The 10599-nt window shown below is 43.2% G+C and overlaps 1 non-coding gene across 1 annotated transcript; it reads right to left on the bottom strand.

Moving 5' to 3' along the window:
• Positions 1-9916: 9916 nt before the first annotated feature.
• Positions 9917-10054, bottom strand: LOC114817561. The gene has a single exon (XR_003765424.1). It is a non-coding gene; the product is annotated as a small nucleolar RNA SNORA7 (small nucleolar RNA).
• Between the last annotated feature and the right edge of the window lie 545 nt (positions 10055-10599).

Here is a 10599-nt window from a genome sequence, read left to right as displayed (position 1 = left end):
TCGCTGCTCTCCTATTACAACCCAGCCTGCACACTCTACTCCTCTATTGCCAATCTGCTCACTCTACCTCCATTTCATCTAATGTGCAGCTGACCCCTTGCCCACGTCCTGCCTGGAGCCTCCAATGTTCTCCACCTTCATATCCAACAGACACTCTCTCAAATTTCAAGGCCTTATTGAGGATACATCTTTTTCAAGAGGCCTCCCCTGACTAAGCCCTCACTTCCTTTTTTCCCAGTCTCTTCTACATCGTTTTGATTTGGTCCCTTTATTTGCTCCTACCTTGGCCCCAGAGCATTTCTGTACATATCTGTAATTTATTCATATTAGTGTCTTTTTCCCCTCTAGACTGTGAGCTCATTGAAGGGAGGGAATGTGTCTCCCAACTCTATTATAATGTACTCTCCCAAGCTGTTAGCACAGTGCTCTGCCCACAGCAAGTGCTCAGTATATCTGATTGATTGAATGATAGATTTGTTCACAGAGGGTACGATACCTGGTTTGGGTGGCTCTTGTGAGTTCAGGATTAGAATCCCCAGTAACATGAGCGAAGCACCCATTTTCGCTGTCTTCCTTTGGAATGAGGTGAAAGGGGAGCTAAAATTTATAGATTTGTGTAGGGGTGCTGGGCAGCTTGGCACTTTCCCTTCTTGGACCAAGAAGTCCAAATGAAGTTTGTACTTTCCGGGGTTATTGTTGTTAATGCTACAATTGTGATAGAGCGCAGATTATCGCCCCATAATCACGTTTTAAATTAAATGAGCTGTTTATTTTATAAACATGAAACATTTACACATTCTCTCCCCATTCAGTTCTCGGGTTACTGATGAAGATCAGTCTCACTTAGCACACAAGTTGAGGAAGAAACCTGGGTCAGCTGAAACAGTTCCCTCCCGACCCCAACACCTGTTCCTTGTGAGAGAGAGGATTTTGGATAACTGTTATGAAAGGATCCACAAATAATTCCTGTCACCATCTGGTGTAAATAAAAAAACAGCTAACTTTCTTAAAAAATAATAACAAATAATTATGGCACTTGTTAAGCTCTTACTATGTGCCAAGCACACAGTAACAGTCCCTGTCCTGCTCACACTCTTAATTCTCATTTTACAGATGAGATAACCAAGGCACAAAGAAGTGACTTGCCCATAGTCACTCAGCACACAAGTCGGGGAACGGGATTAGAACTCATGATCTTCTGACTTCCAGGGCCCTGATCTATCTACTACGCTATTCTGTTTTGTTGTATTTAACTATGTACAACTGGCTTGTTGTATATGCTTTGTGCTTTTTTCTCCTTCCCTTCCTCCTTCCCCTCTGACATCCTTACTGGTTATAGCTCCTTTAAAAAAGATGTGCCTGTGGTAGGGAGAAGAAAGAATCTGAAATCTGTCAGTTTTTCTATTTGTAGACAACTTTTGAAATCACTGACGATGGGTCAGGACATTGCTGTTTATAAAAACAAACTTTGGGGGGGATTGTCTGTGAATTTCTCTTATCCTTACTTCCTTGACATGAATAAATGAAAAAGTTATCCTAAAACTAAAGTAGTTTCTAATCTGACTTGTCATATAGAAATTATATTGGAACTTTAGAAATAATAATAACAATCAGAGTAGTATTTGTTAAGCATTTATTATGTGTCAAGAATTGTGCTAAACCCTGCAGTAGATAGAGATAATGAGGTCAGACACAGTCCCTGTCCCATATGAGGATCACAGTCTAAGTGGACGGGAGATCAGGTATTTCATCTCCACTTTACAGATGAGAAAACTGAGTCCCAGATCAGTTAGGTGACCTGCCCGAGTTCACACAGCAGGCAAGTGGCAGATCCAGAATTAGAACCCAAGTTCCATTGGGCCATGGATTCTGGATAATAAATTCTGATCACAGTCTGTGGGACCAAGGGCAGAAATTACATTAAATAATTCCCTCCGTGGGTAGGGAACAATGGAGGTGATTCTGTTAGATTAAAGGAAAGTCGTGCTGTTTGAGGAGATGGATACCTGAATGCATATTTGTACACCCTGTTTTGTTGGTCCCTAGAAGATACAACATTAAACTTCTGGGAACTTTTATAAGCCAGTAGCACCGGAACCTTCTGACATGAAAGTGCTATTTACATGGAGCTCATTCATTACTAGTCCTCAAACTGGAGAGCATAGGCTAGAAGTGGAATTATTTCCTGACCTCATCTGTACCAAAGCAAAGAACATCACTTCTAACACAGGCAGAGCTTTACCAAATGTGTTTCCTCCTCATTTCTTTGCTACTGCTGCCCCTGATTGTTCTGCATGAGAGAAGCTCTGCCAGGAGAGCAGTTAAAGACTGAGCTGAGGTACAAACCATTGTATTTTCTTTCAATTGATTTAGCCTAGAATATACCAGAGAAACAGCATGGTCAAATGTTTCGACCACGGGCCTGGGAGACAGAAAGAGGCCTGCCTGGGGAGGAGGTTCTAATCCCAGCTCTGCCAACTGTCTGCTGTGTGACACTGGGCAAGTCACTTCACTTCTCTGTGCCTTGGTTCCCTCAACTGTAAAATGGGTGTTGAGATTGTGAGCCCTATGTCTGTGTCCAACCCGATTTGCTTGTATCCACCCCAGTGCTTAGTACAGTGCTTCACAAATACCACAATTATCATCATTATTATTATTGTACTCCACCAGTTCTCTTGTCCCCCCAAAACCATGGATTTTGCGGGAGCTGACCTGGACCAGGAGGACCCTCACTCTCTGTGTCTGAGAAAACATTTTCCACCAAGGCTAAAATACTTCCAGCAGTATCCAAGAACCCCACAAATTAGCTAGTCCTAATAGCGGGGAGATTAACAATTCTTAATGGGAGCAATTCCAGGCATAGGAAGAATAGTACCGGAGAGCCAGCTTGGGGAATGAGGAGGTCTGAGCCAGGCTCTAGATCAGGGAGACAGTTCTAATATCATCTTTCAGGGCATCACGTGTCACACGGGGGTCATTGCAAAATGTCACCGCCCCAGACAAATGAGGCTGTTGAAAAAGACCTGGATGTAGGCAAGAACAAGTTCTATCAGACTAATTTAATTGGTGAACAGTCAGATAGATTGAAGGGCCGATAATATCTAAAAGAAACATGTCTCCAAAATGAAGATCTGGCTGCTTCAGTTCCTTCAGTGAACTAACCTTCAACTGAAAAGAGGAAATGAGGAATGGCAGTAGTTAAAAGTATGACGTCCATTATGACCCCGGCCTAAAGACTATAGTGATCAAGTATCATATTTGGATTTCCCAAGCTCTTGTAGTTATCTTGGAGATCGTGTCTTTCCTGAAAGAGTTTTCTAAATGGCATGTTTACTCCTTGGAATGATAAGACCTCTGCCAAGTAAAGTTCCCTATTAATGCACAATGCTGGTTTGTTTTTCCACTTCCTTATTACACAATTAAAACTAGGGATAAGTTGACATTCAATAGGGTTTTTTTTGTCTGTTACAAACAGACCCAAACAATTGAAACTATGTTTGCACCAATTCCTTCACATTAGCAAAAATAAAGAGAACAACAAATATCTGTTAGAAAGAAAAAAAAAACTACCCAGTCCAAGTTTCATAAGGCCTCTATTTTCCCATTTTCAGCTGAATAAATAGGAAATGGTATCATTATTCTAATTGACGCTTTTTAACCCGGAGTGGTGAAAAAAACCTTAAGGTAAAGGTTATGTAGACAGGCTGTTAGGTAGGATAGTAACTGTCTGCGTCATTTTCGACAGAATTGAGGAAATATCTACTTAATGCAGAGTCCTGCAGGGACATGGGGCACAAACTTAAGAAGTATGAGGTTATGATCCCTGTTCTCAAGATGTTTGACATCTGGTGTGTTTTGCCTTATAGGTTGGTCTGGGAAATGGTTTCTTTTGCTCTTAGTGACTCTGGCTTTAATCTTCAGATTAGGGAAGCATTATGGCCTAGTGGAAAGAGCATGGCCCTGGGAGTCAAAGGACATCCCAGTTCCATCACTTGTCTGTTGTGTGACCTTGGCCAAGTCACTTAACTTCTCTGTCCTTCGCTTTCTGTAAAATGGGACTCAATGCCTGTCAGGCCTCCCTTCCTGCCTGTACTGTGAGCCCATGTGGGACAGGGACTGTGTCCATTCTGCATTTACCATATCTACCACAGTGTTCTGCACAGAGTAAGCACTTAAAGAATACCACAATTTTGATTATTATCTTTGTTCACCACAGCAGTCAGGGCCCAGGGGGGAGGTGCATAAACATTTTGCTTCAGCTTTGAATGAAGAAGCAGCTCTCCCAGGAAGCTTGCTTGGAACAAAAGCAGCAGCACCATTAAAAATGAAGAGAGAGGTTGGCGTTTGGTTTCTGGCAGACGGAGACATCCCCAGCCACCTGTCTATCCCAAAACATCTCCTACCCCTTGGACCTCTCGGGGATTTGGATGGGCCTTATCCCTCTCCTCCTTCCTGCGGAGGCCCAGAGGATGCAGAGGTGAGCCTGGATCTTGGACCCTCCTTCCTCTGGAGCCACCGTTTGGCCTGGCTGGAGTGCAGAAGCCCAGAAGCATTCTGAGGTGGTGATATCATATGTCCACCCTCATTCAATCAATCAATCATATTTATTGAGTGCTTACTCTGTGCAGGGCACTGTACTAACCACTTGGGAGAGTACGAAATAGCAGGATAACTAACATTCCCTGCCCGCAGACAGCTTGCAGATTACCCCTCTGTGCCAACTATGCTCTTGGCTTGTACTGTTTAAGCACTCTGATAAACATCACAGCACTGATGAACACAGCCTTATACTCTACTATTTCCCCATCCCAAATGTATTTTAATAACAATAGTAATAATAATGACAACAATATTATAATAATAACAGTAACAATAATTGTGGTCTTTGTTTAGGACTTACTATATGCCAGGCACTGTACTAAGCACAGGGGTAGATACTGGATTCATTCATTCAATCGTATTTATTGAGCGCTTTCTGTGTGCAGAGCACTGTATTAAGCACTTGGAATGTACAATTGGGCAACAGATAGAGACAATCCCTCCCCAACAATAGGCTCACGATCTAAAAGGGGGAGACAGACAACAAAACAAAACAAGTAGTCAGGCATCAATACCATCAAGATAAATAGAATCGTAGATATATACACATCATTAATACAATAGAGTAATAAATAATACATACAAATATGCACAAGCGCTGTGGGGAGGGGAAGGGGGTAGAGCAGAGTGAGGGAGTAGGTGGAATGGGGAGAGGAGGAGGGGTAGAGGGAAAGGGACGGCTCAGTCTGGGAAGGCCTCCTGGAGGAGGTGAGCTCTCAGTAGGGCTTCGAAGAGGGAAAGCGAGTTAGTTTGGATAACCGTCCTGGACACAGTCCCTGTCCTCCAGTGGGCTCATAGTCTTAATCCCCATTTTACAGATGAGGTAACTGAGGCCCAGAGAAATGAAGTAACTTGCCCAAGGTCGCACAGCAGACAAGTGGCAGAGTTGGGATTAGAGCCCAGGTCCTTCTGACTCTCAGGGTCCCTCCACCATCTACTGTATTCACTATCCCCTCTATCCAATAAATAGGCCACACAGCTTTTAATGCCGCCTTCCAGCCTCCCCCTACCCACCCTCCCCTCCAATTTTAGCTCCTCATAGGCAAGGATCTTGTCTATCAATTCTGTTGCACTGTACAAGTGCTTACTACGGTGTTCCACATAGAGTAATTACTCAGTAAATACGATTGACTGACTGACTGGCTTTGCTTTTGTACGGTGTTATTTTCTTCCTGGGGTGTCTGGAGCCATTTGAGCTTCCTTGGCTTTATTTGGTGAGCCCACTGGGGTCCAGGGTCAAGTCACAGGCAATGTCCTTAAATAAGTGGTCTCTACAGAAGTACCGTGGAAAGAGCACGGGCTTGGGAGTCAGAGGTCATGGATTCTAATTCCGGCTATGCCACTTGTCAGCTGTGTGACCTGGAGCAATTCACTTCAATTCTCTGTGCCTCAATTCCCTCATCTGAAAACTGGGGATTAAGATTGTGAGCCCCATGTGGGACAACCTGATTACCTTGTATCTACCCCAGTGCTTAGAACAGAGCTTGGCACATAGTAAGCACTTAATAAATACTAACATTATTATTATTATTATTATTATCATTATTATTATTATTACAGGGACCAACCTTGCACTCTCTAAATGCTCAACAAATGTCTTCAACACTTAGGCAGAGAGCCCCTGCTTTGTCTGCTGCTCTTCCGTGACAGGGTTGTTGAACTTAAACTTCAGCCTTTCTTATAGCACCTTCTCAGTCCTAATAATATTCTGGTTTTACAACCTTGGCGAAGTTTACTTTAGCTCAAATACCTTCTGCCATTCACAATCTGACTCCTGCTCCACCTCTTCAAGCTTTGAAGTACTTTACCTGATTTAATAGAGAGATTAAAAGCCCATTTCAATTGCTGTTTGTTCTCCGTTTGGCATTGAATTTTTGATGCATTTTTAACAGAGGCACAACGTAATCTTTTTTCTGCATAGGTTGTGAAATATCACACTTTAAAAAACCCTAAAGATTTAAATAGCTGCACATAAAAATATATATTTGAAATGTTATATTGGCATACATTCTCATCACTACTAATTTGTTTAGCTATATTTATTGGGTTTTTGATCACAATTTTAAAATATATTTATATTTCTCTAGTCAATTTTTTTTTAACTTTGGAATCATTCATTCCCTGTAAATTATTCCCCTGGGGAAATCATACTTCACGATTTTGCTTAACAATGTAATGTCATGGAACCAATTAAACATCTTAATTGGAGAACCTCTTGTAAAGGTAATTTTGCAGAGAAGACTTGGGAACTACCAAACAATTAGTTGTATTTACTGAGCTCTTACTCTGCAGAAAGCTGTACTAGGAGTACCATGGAGTGACTAGACATGATTCTTGTCCAAAAGGAGTTTATAATCTACCGGGGAAGACAGACACCAAAATAAATTACAGACATGGGGAATTCCTTCATTCCTTCATCCAATCATATTTATTGAGTGCTTACTGTGTACAGAACACTGTACTAAGCACTTGGGAGAGTACAATACAGTCTAGACAAGAAGACATTAATATAAATACATATATAAATTACAGATATGTACATAACTGCTGTGGGGCTGGGAGGGGGGATGAATAAAGGTAATAGGTCAGGGCATTGCAGAAAGGAGTGGGAGAAGAGGAAAGGATGGCTTAGTCAGGGAAGGCCTCTTGGAGGAGATTTACCTTCAATAAGTCTTTGAAATGGGGGAAAGTAATTATCAGTTCGATTTCAGGAGGAAGGATGATCCAGGGCAGAGACAGGACTTGGGCGAGGGGTCAGCGGTGAGATAGATGGGATCCGGGAATAGTGAGAAGGTTAGTGTTAGAGGAGTAAAGTATGTGGACTGGGTTTTAGTAGGAGAGTAGCAAGGTGGGGTAGGAGAGGGCAAGGTAATTGAATGCTTTGAAGCAAATGATGAGGAGTTTTTGTTTGATGCAGAGGTGGATGGGCAACCACTGAAGTTTCTTGAGGAGTGGGGAAACATACCCTGAATGTTTTCTGTAGAAAAATGATCCGGACAACAGAGTGAAGTGTGGACTGGAGTGGGGAGATAGGAGGCTGGGAGGTCAGTGAGGAAGCTGATACAGTCACTGAGTCTGTATAGGCAATTAAGTCTGGGTAGGATAACTAATTGTATTAATGAGGTAGCACTTTGGATGGAGAGGAAAGGGTGGATTTTAACAACGTTATGAAGTGGCAACTGACAGGATTTAGTGATGGATTGAATGTGTGGGTTGAATGAGGGAGGAGTCAAGGATAATGCCTAGGTTACAGGCTTGTGAGACAGGAAGGATGGTGGCGCTGTCTACAGTGATGGGGAAGTCAGGGGAAGTTCAGGATTTGGGTAGGAAAATAAGGAGTTCTGTTTTAGATTTGTTAAGTTTGAGGTGACAACAGGACATCCAAGGAGAGATGTCGTGAAGGTGAGGAGGAATTGTGGGACTACAGAGGAGAGAGATCAGGGCTGAAGATGTGGGTTTGGATATCATCTTTATAAAGGTGGTAGTTGAAGCCTTGTGAGTGAATGAGTTCTCCAAGGAAGTGGGTGGATGGACAACCTCGAGGGACCCCCACAGTTAGGTGGTGGGAGGCATAGGATGAGTCTGGAAAAGAGACTGAGAAGGAGCTGCCAGAGAGCTAGGAGGAGAACCAGAAGAGGACAGTGTTCTCTAATCTAATCTAATCTCATCTAATAAGATGAGATAATGTTTCCAGGAAAAGAGGATGGTTGAAATGCTGAAGGCGACTGAGAGGTCGAGGAATTAGGGTGGATTCGGCAAGAAGTAGATCATCATTGACTTTTGAGAGGGTGCTTTCTGTGGAATGAAGGGGACAGAATCCAGATCAGAGGGGGTCATGGCAAGAATTGGAGGAAAGCAATTTGAGACAGTATGTGGAGACAATTCTCACGAGGAGTTTGGAGAGGAATGGTAGGAGGGAGATGGGGGTGATTACTGGAGGGACCCAAGGGGTCAAGGGAGAGTTTTTTTAGGATGGGAGACATGGGCATGTTTGAGAGCAGTGGAGAGCAAACAGTGGAAGATAGGGAGGAAAGGTGGGATGGTCAAGTATTTAGATAAGGTGCTAAATAATGGGATTGGATGTGCAGATGGAGGGGGTGAATTTTGAAAGAAGGCAAGAGATCTCTTCTAGAGATACTACTGGGAAAGATGGGAGAGTTGAAGAAGGGACAGGAGCGGGGAGGACCTGGGGAGGAGCTGGGGAGATTTTAGGGAGGTCATGTCTGGTACTGTCAATTTTCTCACTAAAGCAGAAGGTCAGGTCATTAAGGGCAAGGGATGGGGGATGCCGGGAGACAAGGGGCTTGAGGAAAGAGGATAGGACAATGCTTGGCACAAAGGAGGCACAGAACAACAAATACCACAATTATTATCATTATTATTATTCAGTATAGACTTGACGGCGAAGCGGATGGAGGTAGGGAGGTCACTGAGAAGGCCTATGCAGTAATAAAGATGATATGATGAGTGGTTGTACTTATATGGTAGCATTTTGGACGGAGAAGAATGGGAGGATTCTGGAGATTTTATGAAGAAAGAACCGACAGGATTTGTTGACAAAATATGGCTGTTGATAGAAAGAAATTAGTCAAGGATAATGTGGGCTTGTGAGACGGGGAGGATGGTGGTGATGTCAGCAGTAAAACAATTTGGCAACACTCCAGGTCCTGAACCTAGGATTATTCCAGTCTGATCCAGTCTGATATATCTGTAATTTATTTACCTAATATTAACGCCCATCTCCCCGTCTACACTGTAAGAGAATGTGTCTGTTTCAACCTACTTCCAGCCACTTGCTTCAGCACCCCAGCCAACCTCTTAAGACGTGATTGCTCACAATTCAATTGGGATTCTTTAAGCTCTCTACCCTCCTATGGTCCAGAACTCCGGGTCTGCTATGTGCCTAGCTAGCACAGCAGCGGGTGAAGTGGGTAGAGATGCTGAGAGGTGGGGTGGAAACAGAGAGTACAATTAATAAATAATATTCTACTCCTCCTCCTCCTAATTCTCCAAGCTGACAGTGAGGTAAGTGTGTTGTCATTAGGAGGACCTGGGACCTGTCCAGGAGTGCCCGACACCAATCATATGAGTAGTAATAGTTATCATCTGACGCTGTCAAATCTTGTCCGATCCGTAGCGACATCACGGACACCTCTCTCCCAGAACTCTCCATCTGCAATCGTTGTGGTACTGTATCCATAGAGTTTTCTTGGTAAAAATACGGAAGCGGTTTACCAGTTCCTCCTTCTGCGCAGTAAACCCGAGTCTGTCCTTTCCTCTCTTCCGTGCTGCTGCTGTCCAGCACAGGTGAGTTTTGACTTGTAGCAGATTGCTTTCCACTCGCTAGCCACTGGCCAAGCTAGGAATGGAATTGATAGGCCTCTGCTTGACTCTCTCTCCTATAGTTGAGACTGGTAAAATACTAGAAATTCTCCAGGGGCAACCCCGAGGTAGTAATAGGTAGAGGTAGAGAAGCAGCGTGGCTTAGTGGAAAGAGCCCAGGCTTGGGAGTCAGAGGTCGTGGGTTTTAATCCCGGCTATGCCACTTGTCAGCTGTGTGACTTTGGGCAAGTCACTTAACTTCTCTGTGCCTCAGTTACCTCATCTGTAAAATGGGGATGAAGACTGTGAGTTCCACGTGGGACAACCTGCTTACCTTGTATCTACCTCAGCACTTAGAACAGTGCTTGGCACATTGTAAGCACTTATTAAATACTATCATCACCATTGTGTTCTGCACATAGTAAGCACTTAACAAATACCAACATTATTATTATAGTTTATAGCTACCTAATAGTACTAGTAGATGATTAGATGCTCAAATAAGCTGAATGTATTACTGGAAAATGGCTCCCTGGTGGAAAACTGAAAGTAACAAAAGGCAGGGCATCTCTATCAAAGTCTAAAAATGGAAAATGCAGTGGTAGGTGTAATCATCACATTTACTAAGCACTTACTATGGGCAGAGCACAGTTGTAGGCTCTGGGAAAAAATATGATC

The sequence above is a fragment of the Ornithorhynchus anatinus genome, chromosome 16 (genome assembly GCF_004115215.2).
Source record: "Ornithorhynchus anatinus isolate Pmale09 chromosome 16, mOrnAna1.pri.v4, whole genome shotgun sequence".
In the NCBI taxonomy this organism is placed as follows: domain Eukaryota; kingdom Metazoa; phylum Chordata; class Mammalia; order Monotremata; family Ornithorhynchidae; genus Ornithorhynchus; species Ornithorhynchus anatinus.
The sequence above is the reverse complement of the archived record's forward strand: the minus strand, read 5'-3'. Positions and strand labels throughout refer to the sequence as shown.